The sequence below is a fragment of the Camellia sinensis genome, chromosome 5 (assembly GCF_055761805.1).
Source record: "Camellia sinensis isolate YWXY chromosome 5, ASM5576180v1, whole genome shotgun sequence".
Classification (NCBI taxonomy): Eukaryota; Viridiplantae; Streptophyta; class Magnoliopsida; order Ericales; family Theaceae; genus Camellia; species Camellia sinensis.
Genome location: NC_138965.1, coordinates 199,725,675 through 199,745,059, shown reverse-complemented (window position 1 = coordinate 199,745,059; position 19,385 = coordinate 199,725,675). Strand labels below are relative to the sequence as shown.

The 19,385-nt window shown below is 35.8% G+C and overlaps 1 non-coding gene and 1 pseudogene across 2 annotated transcripts; both read left to right on the top strand.

Moving 5' to 3' along the window:
* Window positions 1–12,364: 12,364 nt before the first annotated feature.
* Window positions 12,365–12,436, top strand: TRNAD-GUC (transfer RNA aspartic acid (anticodon GUC)). Its single transcript has one exon. It is a non-coding gene; the product is annotated as a tRNA-Asp (tRNA).
* A 1,385-nt stretch (window positions 12,437–13,821) lies between these two features.
* On the top strand, window positions 13,822–18,654 carry LOC114309559 (uncharacterized; annotated as a pseudogene). The gene is made up of 3 exons (XR_014330846.1): window positions 13,822–14,031; window positions 14,120–14,360; window positions 18,204–18,654. The product of XR_014330846.1 is annotated as an uncharacterized LOC114309559 (transcript).
* Window positions 18,655–19,385: the final 731 nt, after the last annotated feature.

The following is a 19,385-nucleotide window of genomic DNA, read 5'->3' as shown; positions in this document are numbered from 1 at the left end:
TTAGCGCATTGTGTATGCCATGACATCTCGTGCATTGTGTATGCCATTTCATAGCATTGTGTATGCTAGGTTGTATCTTTGTTGCATTTCATGCATATCATGCATATTGCATTGTGCTTGGGATAGGGGTTAGCCCGAGCACGGGAAACGAGGTACGTTTCGTACTCCGAGTGACGGAACGTGTCTCAATTCCAAGTCACCGACACTCCGGATTATCCATGATGGAGTTAGGTTTTAGTTGAGTTTTCATGCGCATTCATTCTACATTGAGTTGCACAATTCGACTCTTCGGCCATCATGCATCGAGATGCGTGATTGGTGGCACGAAGATCGAGACATGCATACATTTGTGAAAATACATTGCTATGCCCCTTTCCTGCTCTCTGTTGCAGCAAATCAAGAATTAGCAACCTTCCGGAGTTTGGTGCGCTTTCCAAGAAAAATTACAAAACAGAGGCTAATCGGGGCATCCCAGTGGATTTTCGCGCAAGGCAGCCCAGACATGTATCATCCATCAGAGTCAAGGCAGTCCCTGGCTTGCATGCCAGTATATAGTTTTTCTTAGTTAATTTGTAAATTAATTAGGAATTTGTTTATATTCGGACTGTATATATTTGGACTGTATAATTTGGACTGTAATATTTGGACTGTACTATTTATTCGGACCCTCTGTGCGAGGGCATAAGTGTAATAAGTGTGGGTGAGTGTGATGTATGTCTTCCAACCCCACGTCTTTCTTCCCTTTTATTTACCTGTTTATGATGGTTAGATTAGGGCATATTTCAATTAGCATACTGTCACGACCCAAACCCGGCCCTATGGGTTTAGCACCGTAACCGGCCAGTAATCCAGGATTACCGAAGGCCTGCTTAACAGTAGTACAGTAAAACAGAGTACAGGGCCTGGCGGAAGCCAATACAGTAAGTAAATAGTGTCCATTGAGCTGTGACATTCTGTATGCAAAAAGGCTTTTCATACATTTACACATAAACAGTACAGAGCAGTATACACAATATTTACAATCATTCAGACTAGGGACTCAACCCTATGTAACAGTACAGTAACACCCGGTCTATACAGAACAGTAAAACAGTACAGAAGGGGGAAAAACAAACAAAACACCCCCAAGCCATAGCATGGCAACTCGGAACCTCGCAGTGAGGCACAAAGGCTGGCTTGACAAAACTGGAGTAACCCTGACGCCTCTAGCTGCGGTCTGGTGCCTGTACACCTACATATATATATGAGCAGTGAGCTAAAGCCCAGTGAATAACACAATATGTAAAGGGGTTAAGAATGAATGTCCTTACAGTATGAAAACAGTTCATTTCAATCAGTCATTCAGTTGTTCAGTACAGTAAACAGTCATATGTGGTACATCCATTAGCATAACAGTAACAGTAGGTCTTGAAAGACCGAACAGTAATGATGGCCATCAATCAGTAAACAGTAGTGGTTCCACGAGGGAACCGACAGAGATCTCTGTAACAGTAACAGTAACAGTAAACCGTAGGTACTAAGGATGCCACAGTACAGTTCAGAAATAAAGGACATACATTCATTCAGTAATACCAGTTCAGTAAACAGTTCAGTTCAGTATTCAAAAGATATCAGTTGAACATATCTTTACACAATTGTTACTCACAGAGTTTGGGCTACAGTATGCTAGAGCGTGTCCCCCAGTCGCCAACCCTACACAGTTCACAGGTTGAACACACACTAAGTTACACAGTTGGGAAATATCATAACTTAATCCCTAATTTGCCTTGGTGTGTTCTACAACGATATCCTCATCTAAATGTCTTAAACTAGGCCTAAGAATGCCTAGGATGGGATGAGGATGCAAAAATGCACATTTAAAAGCATTTTCAGAAAAACAGAGTCCCGCTCGAGCGCACGTTTCCCCGCTCGAGCGGTCATGCAACAAAGGTACACGCTCGAGCGTAAACTTCCCCGCTCGAGCGTACTGTAAAAGTACTGGATGGGTGAAATCTCCGCTCGACGCCCGCTCGAGCTTGAGACAAGACTCCGCTCGAGCGCCCAATCCTCAGCTCGAGCGGACTGTAAAACAGTGCAGAGAGATGCTGGATGCTCGGATTCCACGCTCGAGCGCCAAGTTCCCCGCTCGAGCGGGAGTGCGAAATCTGGGAATTCCAGATTGCACCTCCAAGCTCAAACTCAAGCTAAAATGCATCAAAACCGATCCTCTTGGGCTCATTTTCTGGAAAACATTTATAAACACATAGCACAACATGTTTTAAAGCTCAATTTGAGAAATCAAAGCCCAAGGGTGTTTAATTCAAACTCAATTTCAAACCATTTTCAAGAACATGAAGAACATGCAAACATGCATGAATTCAAATCAATTCAAAGCTCCAACTTGATGCTCTAAGGAGCCAATTCTTTTCAAAACATGGTGAAATCATGGATTTAACATAAACATGAACATGCATGCACCAATTACCATGAATTCAACTCCAAACTCATTAATTCCAACATGCATGCATGAATTACACTCTATAACAACATGTATGCACCAAAACGTGGCCTTGCTCTACAATTGAAGCATGAATTGTGCAAGAATGAGTTCTAAGACAACAACAAGGAGATGGATGTCCTACCTTAGTCTTGTGCTTAAGGTCTAGGAGCTCAAAGTAGCAATCAACACTTCAATCCTCAAGCAATTCCAAGCAATTCAAGATGAAAACCAACTCCTCAAGTCTCTCTCTCTCTAGGGTCGGTTGAGGCTCAAAATGTGAGAAGAAATGTGGGTTTAATCAATACGTGGAGTGTTTACAAGGCTCATGTGTGTGTGTGTGTGAGTGGCCCACTTAGTGGCAAGTTGGTAGTTATGGCAAACTCTGCAATTAACTCATTTTAATCTAATTTAATCATACCTAATCAGTTTTCAGATAATTATACCATAAAATCACATTAATTCTGACGATCATAGAACACTAATCGGTTTCTGATTCGGCCGCCGATAAGGCCCTCAATTAGCAGTTTATACGTATAAGCATGAACAGATAATCATACGGTCAAACAGATAAAATGCAATTAACTAACATATACTGGATCAGTTCGGTTTCCAATTTCAGTCAGTCAGTTCAGTACTTTTAATCAGTTCAATTATCAGTCAGTTATCAGTTCCGTTTAGCAGTAATCGGTGATTATCGGTAATCAATCAGTCCTTAATCAGTAAACAGTATGAGGGTTGTTACAGATACAGTATGACAGCATGTTTGCATCATTCATCTGTTTTGCATGCACCGGGCTCGGCGCATCATACTAACTGCATTGTATTTTCAATTCCAAGTTGAATACGTGTTAGTTGCAGCATTTCATATGCCATGTTTAGAATAGCCGAGCCTGCTATAGTTGCATTTTTGCATGTGTTGCATTAGGCATCTCTGTATAATTAGGATCATGCATGGATTTCTAATGAGCTTCTGTTTTGGCTTGGAGTACTCGGTGAGTTTTTTGCTTTAGCATCCTTGCATGCGTGTGAGTGACTGCCATGAATAGCATGCTTACCATGAGGCTAATTGCTTGTGTGATATAACTGCCTGAATGCCTGTGGGTGAAGGTTGGGCTACTTGGATTGGAATAAATCATCAACTGTTTGCTTTAAGCCCACTAGATAGTGGCAAAACCATCTTTTCTAAGCCCACCCGAGGGTGGCAAAATCTGCATTTTAAGCTACTTGCGAGTAGCAAACCATCTTTCAAAGACAAACATGAAATGTTTTGTTCCAAGTCAGGCGACCCAGTCTATACTTGTATGCTGTGCGCATCACATAGTAATCTAGGCTAATAACCGGAATAAGAACACACAATGTTTTCAAAACTAGATATCATGGTTAGTAGAGGCCGATCTTTGATCGGGCGAGCGGGGGTGCTCACAAAGTGACCTTCCCCAATCGTACCCAAGTTCCCGAGCCGAGGCAACTTTGGTGATGACGGACACGTGGCCTTAGGCAAACCAGTCAGGGTTTCCTAAATTTCCCCCAAAATAAAATATTTAGGTGGCGACTCTGTATCTGGCAAAGCAGTCCATGTTTGGCATTTCTTTTCTAAAAATCTGTTTTCTCAAAACGATTTGCCGGATTTGGACTCTTTGGTTCAGACTTAGAACCGTGACCATTTGAGAGTCCTGAGCTGTAGTGACCCCATATGAACAGAACGGGAGCTTACCCTCCCAGGGCGTTCGGGGGACGTCTACACCAAGTGATTCCACATGAAGAACTGTTTCGGACCCACTTTGAATGTTAGTGCTGCAAAGGTATCTAGGAATTGTTATTAAGATATCAAACATATCAAAGCCATTGGATTCATATCACAAATTTTTATAACAAAAGGTTTTTAATGCTTTAGTGAATACCAAAGATAGTCACTTTTGTCAGCTGTAGTATTATCGTTCAATGATTGACGTGTGAATTGTGGAATTGTAGCCACAGAATTAATCTGTCACATAAAAATAACAAATTAGCTTATCTTGTTATTGGAATAAAAAGAAATTCATATTTTATAGCCCCATATTTATTAAAAGGGAAATTTGGTTAATTTTTTTTTAAATTAATGAGAACATCAGTTAGCAGTTACAGTATGAAATGGAGTTCCATACAAAATTTTTTGGGAATAACTTTTTCATACAAAATTCTTGACAACTAAACGGAACCTAATTGGCGAGAAGGTGAGAAAAGGTACTACTGTAATATAAAAAAACTATGTACTCACCCGTTGGCGTTGGCAACATTTGATGACATTCACTGCCTTTACCATAATGTTTATTGGCACAATAATTCCAGTAGTTCGCAAAAGCAACAACTGCCATAGAATGCAACAGTGTGAGTTTTATATCACAATGAGTCTCATAACTGTCAATATTCTACTTTGTGTGTGTGTAAATATGAACTAAGTATTGTCTTACCAAGAACAATGGGAAAGAGTAGTCCTGTGCCCCATTAACTAATATGGGAAGAGTATGCCGTAAGATCAGAAGAACCATGAACTGCAGACAAGAAATGAGAGAAGTTGTCAAAATGCTAACGTCAAAACCAAGTAGACAAGGAGACATATTTCCCTGCTTTAGATATTGCTATGAACAAAACATACACAAGCGCTCACACACCCAGAGAGAGAGAGAGAGAGATTAATCACAATTGCAGCAACAGAATGACAGCAAAACAGGCTTCTTGATTCAAAAGCAGCATACTCATCATAATCTGGATCAACAAAATTAGGCTCAGTTGTCACCATAGCTATAAAGCAAGGGTTATTCGGGTCCCTTCTGGAGATCTCCCAATTTCCTTTGATAAAAACATTCAAATCAAAAACTATATCTAACAAAAGCATATGAAAATAAAATATTAAAAACAAAAAAAGAAACTTGAATCACAAAAGTACCTAAAGTTCATTGGAATACTCCCAAGTTGAAACATAGGAGGAGGTGCTGTATAGCCTGGTTCGAATGGCTGCAATGAACATACATTTGGCAATAAATAAACTAGCAAAAAATGAACAAAGACTCTGTTAAAAAAAAATTCCAATTTGACAGAGGAAACAATTGTATAAAGAAATAGTTCCCAATGTAAACTCAAAATAGTTTTATAAAAAGAAAAAACACATTCATAAGATTAAAAGCAGAATTAAAACGGAATTAACCCACTTTGTGACATATCTCACACACACTGTCACCTTTCTTGTTACACCATCTTTGTATGCATCTGCGATGAACATATTGCAAAAATCAAGCAGAATTGCTCAACAGAGAAATTGAGGGTACTATTAGGTAATGCATTGAATGAAAAGGGAACAAAAAATCTATTTCCCCCAATAGTAACCTTCAACTAGAGCTGTAAAACGAACCAAGCTACTCGCGCTCGACTTATGTTCAACTCATCAAAAGCTTGTTCGAGGTTGACTATTATGTAAACAAGTCAAGCTTGAACAAAATTTTGAACTTGTTAATTTTTGGGTTTGGCTCATACTCGACTCGATAAACATATATGCACTATTAAATTGTATAAAAAACCAAATCTGTTCAAGCTCAGGTTATGATGGGCTTGATTGAAGCTCATTTGAGAATAAACAAACCAAACTTGAACATATTTTTGAAGCTCGTTATGTTTCCAGATAAAGCTTGAACAACTCAATACTCTACTAGACTCTTCTCGTTCATCGCCATACCTTCAATAACAAATGGGAAAGTGAAATCCATAATCCATTTGAGGATCACATCTATAATCAAATGCTATAGGGTTCACAGGTGATGATAGCATCATTTTAAACAATAAATTCACAAAATAATTAAATAAAGCCAAAAGGTTCCACTGAGGCTCATCAAGACCAGTTTAATCAAATCAGATCAGACAAAGATTCATGAGAAGTATAACATGATTTTGTACAAATAATTACAAAACAGTTTAAAAGGACAAAATGATATGTCAATTCACAAAATGATGAGGTCAAAATTTTAAAACAATTAGAAAGTTTCATAACAATTCATATGCAGCTAACCTTCAAGCTGCCACAACAAGAGCAACGTGTCTCCATATTTGAATCTTCATCCTCATCCTGGCATATCCTGCATTCTACAATCTTCCTTGGGATTGAACAATCTATTGAATGTATGTCACGTGAAGAGATATCAATTTTGATTTTTCAGTTCCTAAGGTTGTTGTCTGCCTCGACAAGTTCAAGCTCTCGATTGCAGCTTCCAAAGTCGATTCAATAAGCAAACGATCAACCAACAATACAAAGTGATCACCCATTCTCAAATACCAAACCCACAACAAACTAAATTACTCTGTTGAAAAGAAAGAAAATGAATCCAAAGCCTGCAAGCCCTTGAACAAGTACTTATCAATTAAATTAATTCAATCATAGAGCAAAGGAAGGTATGGACATGATGAATACAAAAGACAACATAACCATAACACCACCACCAAATAAATTCACAAAGGAACGTGAATTTGAGTTAATAAAAACTATAATTAACTTTGTAATCCTGAGCAAAGTATCCACAAATGACCTTAACTTGAACTACAGTGGAACCAACTAAAATTATAGAAAATCAAAACAAAATACCAATTTTTATTTTTTATTTTTTACAGAAGAAGGGAGGAAAACCAGAGATAAACCTAATAATAAAAACAAAAAAAAAGAATGTTCAGAGTCATCACTTAAAAGCCCATCCAAAAAATTCAAAACAAACTGAAGAAAAGGGAAAAAGAAACAAACAGAAACTGTTTGAATTACTTTCCAAACTGGATTGGTCCTCCTCCTCCTTTGGGTAGTTTCATAAATTTTCAAAGCACTTTACGACCATAGCCATAGGCTCCAAACTCCACCTACTGCCACCATATATAACCAAAGAAACATAATACATTATACATCCAACTTTCTTAAATAGTCTAAGAGACTGTAAAAAAAAGACCAAGAAATTTCACTGATTGAATTCACATTTAGGGACATCTGACTGCCAGTTTCACAATCACATGTGGATATAATTTTCTGATACATCTCATGACTGGAACAAATTTTCAAATACATGGTGTGCAACTTTGAAGGGTGGTAAGATTAAACACAGAAAATTATCATAACCTTAATAAACTAACTGTTGTGGCCAAATTTAAGCCTTTCAGACCTGCCATATGCAAAGGATTATTGAAAATTATTACTTGCATGTGCTGCATTCCAGCGATAGAAACGAAAATAATAATAAATAAATTTAAAAAAAAAAACACACACACACACACAATTGAAAATAAGACATGGTAAATGTTAAATCCACAAACTAAACCCTTAAAGCGTAAAAAAAAATAAAAATAATTACCTTAATGCAAAGAAAACTGGCTTTGGTGGTGACGAATTCAAGGACTTTCTCTTCCTCTTCTTCATAGTCAAGAAGCTCTTCATTTTTGTTTCACCTAATAGACAGTAAAAAAAAAAAAAAAAATTACGTTTAAGTGTTTCATTAGGGTTTCAAATTCAAACAAAGCATGAAGCCTAAAGTTTTGAGAAAAATGTTCTTCACCTTTGAATTTGTAAGAAAATTAGATGGAATTAGATATCAGCTTTGAAGCGTCTAGTTATCCCATTGCTTCTTGCTTCCATGTTTTCTTTGACGATACATATACCTGTGAGATGGGAAGAGATAGCTGAGATATTTGGGAAGAGCTCACCTAGCAAGAAAGGCCTAGCGAGATTTGGGATTCGATCAATTCGCATGAGAAATGGAAGAGATTATAAGAGGAATATGAGAACAAAGAATGGGTTTGAAAAAAGAAACATGGGAACAGAGTCAGCTGGGTATAGTTATTTTGGGGGGAAAAAAATTGGCGCCGCAAATTTCATTTTGGCGCTTTTTTTAAAATTATGTAATCATACAATTCACGACATACATTGTGCGTCGTAAAAAGGAAATACTTTTAACAGCAGGCGATGTGTGCGCCGTAAAAAGTGTAATACTTTTAACGGCGGGCGTTGTATGCGTCTTGTATAATTAATGTATTAACGGCACGCTATATGCATGTCGTAGAAATTTTTATTATTTACGGCGTGCATTGCAAACCGTAAAAAAATCATCGTTATTACCATTCACGGCCTACGCAACAGACACGCCGTAATTAGAAAAGTATTTACGACATGCAAAAAAAGCAAGTCGTAAAAGTGAGAAACTACGGCGTGCATTTATTGTATGCCGTTGATGTGGTGCCGTAAAAAGTCAGTTTTGTTGTAGTGATAAATTTTGTTATAACTCAAGTTTGGTAAAAAACACAAATAAGTTGATCTGATTAACAATCATTGAAGAGCATTTTCATGTATTTTTTTATTACATATACACCAATCAAACTTTTTGTTATAACTCAGGTTTGGTAAAAAAAACACAAATAAGTTGACCTGATTAACAATCATTTGAAGAGCATGTTCATGTATTTTTTATTACATATACACCAATCAAACTTTAGTCACAGATCTTCGTATACAGCGAACAAAATCAAAAGAATCATACAATCCAACTGATGCATAAAAATCAATAAACAAAAAAGGCAATCAAAATTGAACCTTCAAGTGGACAGCAGCCTTTTCCTTGTCAGTGAACACTCTAGTGGACTCCATAACAAACTCTTCACCAGTTTCCCTACAGGGGATTTTTTCAGGGTTCTTGAAAATTCATGCAAAATATGCCGAGAATGACCCTAATTTCATTATGATTCAAATGCAGGAAAGTTAAGTGGTGCTAGAAATGGCATAAATACCTGATGCCGAAAACAGTGACTGGTTTCTCCCCGAAAAGAAGGGTTTTTGAATCCTTAACCTTAACATCAGAATGCTTCCAGTGGCCATGAACACTGTCATACTTGAACATGTATGTCTGCACATATCACAATAACAAAATCGCACTTAGCAGTCATACATATATTCTATTACATAAAGCCTACAAATCAATGAAGCTTTGTGTATACGTCCCCGAACGCCCCGGGAGGGTGAGTCCCGTTCTGTTCATTTTGGCTCACTACATGTTCGGATTTCCTCAAATTGTCACGGTTCTAAATCTGAACCAAAGAGTCCAAATCCGGCAAATCGTTTTGAGAAAATAGATTTTGAAAGAAGTGCCAAACATGGACTGCTTTGCCAGATACAGAGTCGCCACCTAAATGTTTTATTTTGGGGAAATTTAGGAAACCCTGACTCGTTTGCCTAAGGCCACGTGTCCGTCATCACCAAAGTTGCCTCGGCTCGGGAACTTGGGTACGATTGGGGAAGGTCACTTTGTGAGCACCTCTGCTCGCCCGATCAAAGATCGGCCTCTACTAACCATGATATCTATTTTTGAAAACATTATACGTTCTTATTCCGGTTATTAGCCTAGATTTACTATGTGATGCGCACAGCATACAAGTATAGACTGAGCCGCCTGAATTGGAACAAAACATTTCATATTTGTTTATTTGAAAATGGTTTGATGGTGCTACCCGTAAGTAGGCTAAGACGTGGATTTGCCACCCTCGGATGGGCTTTAGAAAACATGATTTTGCCACTATCTAGTGGGCTTAAAACTCACAATTAATTAATTGTTCCAATTCAAATAACCCAACCTTCACCCACAGGCATTCAGGCAATTATATCATATAAGCATATAGCCTCATGGTAAGCATGCTATCATGGCAGTCACTCACACACATGCAAGGATGCTAAAGAATAAAACTTACCGAGTACTCCAAGCCAAAACAGAAGCTAATTAGAAATCCATGCATGATCCTAACTATACAGAAATGGCTAATGCAACACATGCAAAAATGCAACTATAGAAGGCTCGGCTATTCTAAAGATGGCATGCGAAATGCTACAACTAACAAGTATTCAACTTGGAATTGAAATATAATGCAGTTAGTATGATGCGCGGAGCCCGGTGCATGCAAAACAGATGAATGAATGCAAACATGCTATCATACTGTATACTAATTGAAACATGCCCTAATCTAACCATCATAAGAGGGTAAATAAAAGGGAGAAAGACGTGGGGTTGGAAGACATACATCACATACACGCACACTTATTACAGTTGTGCCCTCACTCGGAGGGTCCGAATAAATAATATACAGTCCCAAATAAATAGTACAGTCCGAATAAGTACAAAATCCTAATTAATTAGCAAATTAATCTAGGAAAGCAGTAAATTACATGCAAATCTGTGGACCGCTTCAGCTCTGTTCCAAATGATGGATGATGCATACTCAAGTTGCCTTGCGCGGAAATCCATTGCGATGCCCCGGTTCGCCTCTATTTGCAATTGTTCTCGAGATGCATGCCAAGCTCCGGAAGGCTGCCGATTTTTGATTTGCTGCAACAGAGAGCAACACAGGGGCATGGCAAAGTATTTTCACATATGTATGCATGACTACTCTTCAGGGAGTGTAGTCCTCGATCCTCGTGCCACCAATCACGCGTCTCGATGCATGATGGCCGAGGAGTCGATTTGCACGACTCAATATGAAATGAATGCACATATGGACACAACAAGGCCTAAACTTCATCATGGGTAATCCGGAGTGTCGGCGACAGGGAATTGAGACACGTTCCGTCACTCGTAGTACGAAACGTCCCTCGTTTCCCGTGCTTGGGCTAACTCCTCTCCCAAACACTATGCAATATGCATGATATGCATGAATGCAACCCTAACATACAACCTAGCATACACAATGCTATAAAATGGCATACACAATGCACGATGTAACGAGGCATACACAATGCTCTAACATACAACCTAGCATACACAATGTTATGAAATGAAATGGCATACACCATGCACGATGGACTTACACCAACATGAGTGGACCTCAGCTACACTCACATCAGTAGCCATTAGGTGAGAATGGGACTATCAAAATGCGTGCGCACATGCACGCAAATCGATGACCGATCCTAGGCATAACATGCAACTCTAATAAGGCATGGCAAGGCATGAAATATGGCATACAGGCATGTAATTTCCAGCACTGAAATATGATGCTAAACAGCCACGAAACATGGAAAAAAGGCACTCGGTGCATGAGATGAACCCCGAAACTCAAAACTTATAGCTATACAAAGCATGCATTATTTGATCATGAAGTCTAAAGACAGAGCCAAGGGGTGTTGATACATTATATCGATATCACTTTTCTCTACTTTCTTTTATACAAATTAACAAGTCCTTTTTTATTAAAAAAATTGCATTAACTGAACTGAAAAAAAAAAAGCATGATAGAAAATAGTATAAGCAAGTGAACAGTTTAAGATTTTGTTATAAAAGAGAAAGTTCAAAATCTGTGAGAGAGAGAGAGAGAGAGAGAGAGAGGGTGGTTAGTGTGTAATAGATTTAGGATTTTGTCCTAAATTGTACTTTAATTAAGGATAAAATTGTGATTCTAAAAAAATTTATTGAGTGTGTAGAGTAAGAAAAATTGGTGTGTGAAAATAGATTTTTTTCATATTTTGGAATTAAAAAATCAGTGAGCTTCCAAAAATAACACTGGGTGATCATGAAATACTACTCATATCCCAGTAGACCCAGGATTACCTCAAGACGAACCACCAATACTATGCTATACAAAATTAATAGGTAGGCGTTTCTATATCTAAGAAAATTATTCCATTCAAACAATTTTTTTTATAAAATAAAATAAAAATAAATAAATAAATAAAAGAACTTATATTGAACAAACCACAAAAAATATAAATTTGGGGGTGATTTTCTATGAGTTTGGATTTATTTATTCAAATTTTATTTGTGTGGGTGTTAAATTATTTGAAGGAATGAAATTAAGAAAAACAAACGATATATATATGTGTAAATTTGTAAGCTGGCAATCAACAAAGTCGTTGTAGTATAGTGGTGAGTATTCTTGCCTGTCACGCGGGTGACCCGGGTTCGATCCCCGGCAACGGCATTGTTTTTTTGTTTTTTATGAAAAATTTTCACTCTTTTCTTCTACGAACTTGGCATCGTCACAATCACATACCAATAATTTACAAGGATAGCTCTCAAAGTCAAAAGTCAGGTTTTAAACCCAAAATGCACAAATAAAAATTGAATGATATTAAGAATTATGAAAAAAATATCATGAAATCTTTCATGAAGATTTCTCCTATTTTGATTAGTATGCGGTGTTTTTTTGTATGTGTAATCTAACGGTGGAGAATCTTTCATGATCATTTTCATGATATTTTTTTCATGATACCTAGTATTACTTATAAAAATTTATTTATAGGAAAATGTTTGAACCTTTTGAGATGATCCTCACATCCTTAAAATGATCTTAATCTTCCATATATGTATAGAGTTCACATAATGAGTCGTTTAAATTTATAAAGATCTTGTGAGATGAACGTCTCAATCATTACCCTTTATCTATATTAATATCTTGAGCTAATTAGTCAAGGGAATTTGATGGAACCTAATCATTGCCAATACACTCTACTACAAATATGTGATTGTTGATTCAATCTTGGTCTTTTTTATGATCTCCGTCTCCGTTCAAATTGTTCACCGTATTTCATTCTTCTTTGTTTGTATTTTTTTTATTTGTGTTATATTGTTTATTTTAATTATTTATTAATTTATTCATTTTTAATGTAATAAAATCATAATTTTGATCCGAATTAAACCAAGTTACATTGAGTTATTCTAGTATAGTTCTAATTCACAAGTCCGTTTGATTTAAATCTAGTCCATGATTAATTTGGTCTTAAGTTTAAATTTGAAACCAATCACGATTAGATTATTACTAATCCAAACCAAACCAAACCAAACCAATTCCTTTACAAAAAATTATATAATAGTTCTGTAGTATTATGTGATTAAACTCTCTCACCAATTACTATGTTTCTCAATCACTAATATAAATAATTAATATTACGTCTTTTTTACCAATTATATTATCATAAAGTATCAAATAGAAACAATCCGCGTAACGCCAACTTCGCCTAACTTGTGAAAAACATGTCCAACCTACTCACAAGATTTGTCCAACAAACTTTTTCCTGGGAGACCAGACCAAAATGTAGGCCAATTGGTCTTAAATTTTTATTTATTTTTTTAATGAAGAAAAATAATACATAACAATCCGAAAAAACCTCATGAAATCAAATATACTTTTCATAAAGCTAAGGTGTATTGGTAATTACCATAACTAATTAATAGATTATTTGAGACTTCCTATAAATAAATAAATAAACAAATAAATAAATATATATATATATATATATATAAAAAATGATATAATTCAAAAAATATAATTAAAATATATATCTATATATATATGCGCTATTTTAGGGAATGCCAAATAATAAGTTGAGAATTAAGTAGGCTGGATCAATTTTTGTGGACACACTTCCAGATCGAAGTGGACTGACCTAATAATCACCATTGTCACAAAAAGCCCATCGCAGTTGTTCTTGTTCTTCGGAGACACTGAGCTCAGAGGGAGAGAGAGAAACAACAATCCAATGAATCAACCTGTTCAGAAGAACACTCTGTACGTAGGTAGGCAATCGATACATCTAAATCTATATATATGTGTGTATATCTGTGTATGTATAGTATAGTAATGGTGGTGGGAATTTGAATTTAGGGGGTTTGGCGGAGGAGGTGAATGAATCGATACTTCACGCTGCGTTCATACCGTTCGGGGACATAAAAGATGTGAAGACGCCATTAGATCAGGCGACTCAGAAGCACAGGTCATTCGGATTCGTGACGTTTCTGGAGAAAGAAGACGCCTCCGCCGCCATGGACGGTCCGTGTCCTCACCGTCAACTATGCCCTCCCTGAGCGCATCAAGGGTGGTGAACAGGGTTGGGCCGCTCAGCCAAGTATGTATCTATCAATTCCCACTCCTTTTTTCTACCACTTAAAACCCTAAAATTCATGTTTCAATGTCATTTTGTGTTTGAATTTTAATCAGGTTTATGTTTCCTACTAACAAGTTTGATTTTTATTTAGTTATCTTACTCTTGAATTAAAAATGAATTTATTCGTGAAAAATATTAATTGATGATAAGTTTAGAGACAACATGTTCAGGTGGTTTAGTTATCTACAACAATGTCCGGTAGAAAGTGATATATAATTACCATAAATGACATGACAATGTTAGAGGAGTGAAAGACTTAAACTGACGTGAAATGTGGTAGTAAAAAACATATATAAATTTATTGAATATGTGGTAGTAAAAAACATATATAAATTTATTGAATTTAACTAAGTATATAGCTCTTGACAGAGTAGAATGATCAAAAATGATTCAGGTAGTCAATCCCACTGGAAAAGATGGCTTGGTTTGGTTTGTCTAACTCTTGAATCTTGATTTTCTTTGATGTAGAGGAGCTTTAAGGGTTTTAGAATTTAGTGAAGGCCATTCTAATATCACAATAGAGATTAAAAGGAAACTAAACTAAAAATTTGACAAAAAGAGTTTGGAGTAACTGGTGTGTTGTCTAATAGACTCTTGAGTTAGAATTTGGAACTGACACACAGGGACACTAGAAGATCATGGTACATTATCAGAAATAACAATGAGAATTGGGGGAGAAAGATTACACCTTCAATATCTTGAAGACAATCTTAAAATTGCTCAGAAAACTATCTTCACTTTTGTCTCAGTACCTCACAGGATAAAATACCATCCAAAGAAAGTGATTACATATTGGCATATGCAGGTTAAGTGTGTATGTCACAAAATACAGCATTCCATAATATAAAAAAATCATAGATAGTGAACACTAGTTTAAGTAAAAGGTTTGATGTATGCTATTTTTTAATGTTATGGTGAAACCTTTGATTCCTCAAAAAGCGTTTCCTGTTGTTTAAATGGATGATCAAAGATGCCTATGCTACCTAGAAGATGTTTAATGAGTAGTCTAAGACTCTTTGATAAAATCGATAGAATATTTTGAGAATTCATTTTGGAATATCCTTCCTTGGCATGCACGTGCTTATCAAAATGGATGTATTTGTAGTGTTCCATATAATTTGGTGACACTTTTAGGGTTTTATGTTATGAGATTAGAATTGGAGGAGGACATGGTAGCCACCAATAGAGTTGAAAGCCAAAAGGATCCACATAGCTAAGACAGTTAGTTTAAGACTTTCTAGAGTTGATATAAAATGTATGAACTAGAGGGAATTGAACAGAGGATGCTGAAAATGCAGATTAGGGGAAATGAAAAAAGATGGGGCAAAACTTTGGAAGGGCACTTGCTTTAACCTTTGAAAGGGCATGAATAGCTCAGAATTAGAAGATTCCGAACTCCAACACTTTTCTGGCTGGTTCCAAGACTAAAGAAAGGGTAAAAATGGAACAATTCTTCTCCTTTCTTTGAAATTGACTCACATACTGTTTGATTATCATTTTCAGACTACTTTTTGGCTTTCAAAGCTCAAACTGTTGCAAATTTAATTTTCTTGAGCAAGAACACCAAAAAGAATGTTAAGGAAAGCATGTGTGAGTTAGTAGCCTCATTTCGCATTCAGTATAAACTGGATCTGCTTCCACCTTATATGGTAGTATTGAATGGGTTAGAAGTTTCATTTATTAACGAAAGTAAGTATGATTTCCGTACAACACACAAACCATGTGTAAAGTCCTTTAATGGTCTCAGAATGCAAGTTATTGAAAACCTTTGAAGGCATAAAATATTTGTCTCAACATGCTTATTTGTGCATTATGAAGCATGGATGCATTGAATATGGAAATTTTCTAACAATGTGAGCTACAGATACATTGAGGATAAATGGTATAAAAAAGTAATTATGTCAAAACATATTTGTAACACACTATGTCATTAGTTTTCTATAAAATGTTTGCACTTTCAAATTTGTAATGTATGCACATAAAATAAATAAAGATTAGGGTTTTTGTTATGTGGACACGAATTTAGCCCAAATTTGACATGCTTTAACCACACTATTTCTCAAATTTTCTCATGCAAGGAGTATGCAAAAATATTGAAAACTATCCTTGCATTATTCTAAAAATAGTTCTAATTTTACATAAAAAATGTCACGTCTTAATTTCAAGATAGTTCGGTATCTTAAGAGTTCCCAAAATATCTGATACTTATTCAAAATTAAAGAAAATTAATTTATAATTGTGGATAAGTTTAGAAAGTATTTGATAAATATTGGAGGAGTGTCGGTACCCGGTATGATACGGATATGACTCCCTTGTATAAGTATTCACACTTTGTAATTGGTGCACGTTTTGTTCAGATACATGACTTTCAAAGCGAATAGAATGTTATGAACAAAACACCTTGCCTAAGTGGCCCTGTCGATAATAAGCCCTTGCCTTGGCCATTTACTAGTTCGATGAACCCTTGGGATCAGAACTTGTTTCAATTCCAGTCCATGACTGAAGTACTCAAACCCAATCTTAAGTATGTTTTTTATCCGATACTTATTCAAAATTAAAGAAAATTAATTTATAATTGTGGATAAGTTTAGAAAGTATTTGATAAATATTGGAGGAGTGTCGGTACCCGGTATGATACGGATATGACTCCCTTGTATAAGTATTCGCACTTTGTAATTGGTGCACGCTTTGTTCAGATACATGACTTTCAAAGCGAATAGAATGTTATGAACAAAACACCTTGCCTAAGTGGCCCTGTCGATAATAAGCCCTTGCCTTGGCCATTTACTAGTTCGATGAACCCTTGGGATCAAAACTTGTTTCAATTCCAGTCCATGACTGAAGTACTCAAACCCAATCTTAAGTATGTTTTTTATCCGATACTTATTCAAAATTAAAGAAAATTAATTTATAATTGCGGATAAGTTTAGAAAGTATTTGATAAATATAGGAGGAGTGTCGGTACCTTGTATGATACGGATATGACTCCCTTGTATAAGTATTCACGCTTCATAATTGGTGCACGTTTTGTTCAGATACATGACTTTCAAAGCGAATAGAATGTTATGAACAAAACATCTTGTCTAAGTGGCCCTGTCAATAATAAGCCCTTCTCTTGGCCATTTACTAGTTGGATGAAGCCTTGGGAACGGAACTTGTTTCAATTCCGGTCCATGACTAAAGTACTCAAACCCAATCTTAAATATGTTTTTTATGCAGTGTAGCTCGCTTCTCAGCATGCGTTGGTGCATGTTGAAAAAAGAATAGCTTTCTTGTGGCGCGGAAAGCTAATGTCCAAAACAAATATGTTAATGTCCACAAGAATGAAAGAAAAAATTTGGAAACAAGATCATCTACTCATTTTTCCCTCACGTGGTCATATCTGCATATAGCTGTGCTTCTACAGTTTAATCTCATGTACAGCATTGCATATTTTTCCTCTATTTGTCACTGAATTACTGCTCTCATGAAAGAATTCAAGTTCTCAAGTGCATTTTTGTTTTTAGTTTGATTCTTTACCTATCTTTCTTAGATGGTTGTCTTATTTATCCAATCCATTCTGTTTGGATAGAGGTTTCCAACATTATGATTTTTCCCCGTTTTTATTTCTAGTTGATTTCACTTATATATTATATTGACTTCGGCAAGAGGCACGAATTTTAAGATTATAATTGCTTTCTCAAATATATTCTGGTGGCGCGGAAATATCAGTTTCAGGTTTGCCATTGGACAGTTGTATTGCTCTTGTGGGTAACAGTTTAGAAGAAGTGTTTAACATTTTCATTTTTTTCCTCAATTTCTCAGTTTGGGCGGATGCGGACACATGGTTTGAACGGCAGCAACAAGAAGAAGAGATGCAGCGTATTCAGGCAGAGAATCGGGCTACAATGGAGGCAGCAGAGGAGTTGCATAGAAAGAAAATGGCCCAAGAGCGAGAAGGGGAAAAGGAAGAAGAAACAGATACCAAGGACGACCCAATGGCGAGGGCTGAAGCCGAAGTTTTGAAACAGGATAGTTCTTAGTAATAAGCATTCAATGGAGAAACTGTTTCAATGTCCTAAACCATTTTTTGCAGAAAATACTCTTTACAATGTAAACCATTTTTTGGTTTGCGTGTCTACTGTTGTGTTTTTTTTTTTCCAACTCTGATGACTTCATTCTAGTGGAACAAATGCTTGCAGTATTGTACAGATAACAATGTTCTTTGTTAACCTACTACTTTAAATGGTTTTACACTACGCTGATCCTTAACTTACATATGTTATTCACCCGTATCATTATTGTTATTTTGAAATCAATTATAGATAGCCCGTGCCCTCTTCTAGTTTTATCTACGAAAATTTTTCTTATCAAAAGAATATTGCTTGTTTCCACTTTTCAAAAAATATTTTTCAGAAAATTCTACTTTCTTATTTTTTGTATTTTTTTGTTTTTATTGAATTTTTTTAATATTTTAAGCATTTTTTTTTTTTACTTTTTAGACACACCTAACATAAATACACCTAATAAAAAAATTGTAAAAAAAATCTTTTAAAAATTCACTAAATATCAAAAATACAAAAAAATATAAGAATTCAGTACATTTTTTTTATTTTTATGTATTTATTAATTTTTTTAAATATTTTTTCACAATTTTTTTACTTTTTTGTTACATCTAAGTAAGGTGCATCTAAAAAAGTAAAAAAAAATGTTTAAAACTTAAAAAATATTCACTAAAAACAAAAAAACACGAAAACAAAAAAAGTCTGTTTTCAAAAAACTTAATCCAGAAAACTCAAACTAAACACACTGAATAATTTTTGTTTTTTATTTTTTTTTATTTCATCGAAATGGCCTAAAAGTTTCATTTCCACAAGCCTTCCAGCAGCTACAAGAGATTTGGTGATAAGAATCAAGAAGATATTCGATAGCGATTACCTCTTCTGCAGCCTTGAAGGGAGAGAAATACTCAGCAGCCATTTTTATAGCACATACAGATAAATACAC